Source organism: Propithecus coquereli, unplaced genomic scaffold (genome assembly GCF_000956105.1).
Source record: "Propithecus coquereli isolate 6110/MARCELLA unplaced genomic scaffold, Pcoq_1.0 Scaffold753, whole genome shotgun sequence".
Lineage (NCBI taxonomy): Eukaryota > Metazoa > Chordata > Mammalia > Primates > Indriidae > Propithecus > Propithecus coquereli.
Window position 1 is genome coordinate 228,639 of NW_012153652.1, and position 2,854 is coordinate 231,492.

A 2,854-nucleotide genomic window follows, 5' to 3' on the forward strand; every position below is an offset into this window, starting at 1 on the left:
CCATGCTGGCAAAGGGCGCTAGGTCAGAGCGCCACGCCGGAGAAAGGTGCTAGATTCCCGTTTGTTCTATAGGCTCCTCTATCTTTGGGAGTTGCCCAGGTCCCGCATCATTTAGGAAAGCAGTGCCGTGGCATCTGTGCCACCTCTAGAGTTAGGGTGCCACCTGCTTCTCCATCCTAAATCCCCAATGAGCTTTGCTTTGGAGACTTGAAAGGTAGAAGGAGGAATTTCTCTGCTCACAGGTGCAAGTTCTCAGATGCACCTCCCTGGCCAACCCCCCTGAAGTAAGCACACCCTGTCCCTCTCCACCTGCCTTCTCTGCGTGTGCGGTGTTCTCAGCAGCTCTGCCCCGCACGTCGCACGTCCACGCATGCCTGTCTTCCCTGCCTGGACTCTAAGCTCCTGGAGAGCAACAGCTTCATGTCTCATCAAGCTGTGTCCCAGCACTAATCGCTGAGTGAATCAAGGTGCTTAATCTTTACTAGGCTTTGGCTGAACCAAAATAAACGTAATTTTCTTTCTTAGTTGACATTTCAGTAAAGGAAACAGTCGATGGTGAGTGTCCTTCCAGGTTATCAGCTCCTCCTCTGTTTTTGGCATGGCTTCCTTCCATTCTGTTGTCCTGGGATTGCGGGCGCCTCATGACTCCGGCGTCAGCCGTGTCTATGGGGGTGACCCCATTGGGCTGCTTGCTGACATCCGACTTGCATGGTTACGTGACACGCACAGAACAGGCGGGGTGCCACGCCCCAGGCTTGTGGAAGGGAGCGAATGAGTTAAAACCCAAGACAGAAGCCGGCCTGGAGCCCAGGGCACAGCTGGCTGGGGAGTTCTCCTTCCTCCCGCCCCACCTTCCTGCACTCCTCTGTCCTTTGTTTCAACGTGTGTTTCTCCCTTTCTCTAAAACAGTTGCGAAGCCAGGGCACCAGTGTGTCTCTTGAATATGGACACAATGTGATGATTAATATAATGTTTTGCACACTCACCATTTTATCAGGGGCTCCAGGTGGGCTCTGCCTGGGTGGTACAAATAGAGTCTTGTTACGATCCCATTCTACAGCCGAGAAGGTGCTGGCACAGAGATGGCCTGACTTTCCAGGCCCTCCGCTGCCGGAGGGGTCTCCCACCCTCCCCCAGCCGCGGCTTCCTTCCGGAACAGCAGCCTGCGCGTACCTGGACTTCCAGTGAGGCTCTGAGGAGGCGATGCTGTTCGTGAACTGCGTCCTGAGTACACAGGTGCCAGCCCGGCTAGCTAACTTGGGCTCTAAATTAGGGCCAACAGCATCGCCCTAGAACATGATTTGGATTTTGAGCCTGTGTCACCCCAAGGCATTCACATCTCTTTGTACATAAGAGGAAAAAACAAGTCCAAATTTCTTCGTTCAGTGTTCACACACCTTGCAGCATTCCGACCCACCGAAGCCTTCCTCTCCGGCACCTTCTCCTCGGGCTGAGCCCCGCTGGCCCCTGCCCAGACCTCCTCCTCAGGAGGGTCCCAGGCCAGTCTTCTCTCCGCTGTGTCCTGCCCTCCATCCCCGCAGCGCCTCGGGTCCTGGTTCTCTCACTCCTCCCAGCACTGGACTCACCGACCGGCCTCGTGGTGTCCTCTGAGCTCAATGTGTCTTTCCCACGTTCCTTCCTGAGCTCCCTGGAGCTCCAGGCCCTGGGTGAGCACATAGGTCGTGACTCAGAATGAGACAGGGCACCTGTCCTGGACCCCCAGACACAGATGTCAGCGTTCCCTGGAGGCTGCCAGTGAGTGGGCTGAGAGGAAGGGAGGGTAAAGACCCCCGGCCTCTGGTCCACAGCTGCCTTCCACCTGCTCCTTTGCCTCTGAGCCCGCCATGCACACGTTTCCTCTGAGGTCACTGGCCTTCCGGGCCCCATGGCAGCAAAGGGTGACTGTCATGTTTGCCGGAGCACAGTGTTGCTGCGAGAACCTGGAGACCGTCCACAGAAGGCAGCTGACGAGTACGGCGGCTGTTTACTAAGGTGTTGAATCCCCACTCTGCCACTAGATAGAGGCAGCGGACTCCCCCGGACCACTGGGGAGAAGAAGAGGATTCCTGCACACTCCACCCCAAGGTGAAAATGAAATAACAGGGTGCACTTTACTTGCTCTCAAATATGTTTATGTCCATTCAAAAGGTGCAATGAGCCTATCTCTTCTTGCTCTGGGTCTTTCTTAGCAGTTAGTTGCTATTTATTAGGCAAATTTGATGCACAGAAGAAACGCAGCCAAAATCCTAGTCATGCGGACAGCTCCAGGAAGATCAGGTGCTGTGATGCCTGTCGTGCATGCCTCTTAACCACACCTGTCGTAAATGGTTTGTGTGGAAATGACTCCACCTGCGACTGGAAACCAGCCTGCCAGGGGCAGGGGCAGGTCCTTGGCAGCAGCACATACAGAGCACTTTGCAGAAAGCACAGAGCGTTTGTGTTGACAGAACTCACTCCCCCTCCTCGGAGCCCACGCAGGCCAGTAGGCCTGCAGCCTGCCCCCAGAGTGTCCCAGCCCTGCAAAACACCCACGTGACTGACACCTGCTCCACAGCCAAGGTTACCGCCAAACCAGGATTCTGGCCGAGCTGGCCTTTGTCTGAGCGCCTCTTGCCTCTTCTACGGCCACAAGACCCAGGTTCCAGGCCCTGCTTAGGCACAACGAGCTGTGAGCTTAGGGGCAACATGCCATTCTCTGGGCCCCGGGGCCGGGCCGGCAGAGGTGGGCTCCAGCGTGTCGGTTGGCAGTGGGCAGAGACGCTATCCCATGCAGCTGCTGCTGAGACCACACAGGCTAGGACTGAGGACTCCAGAGAGTGGTTCAGGGAAGCCTAATGCCGGGATCCAGGGAGAA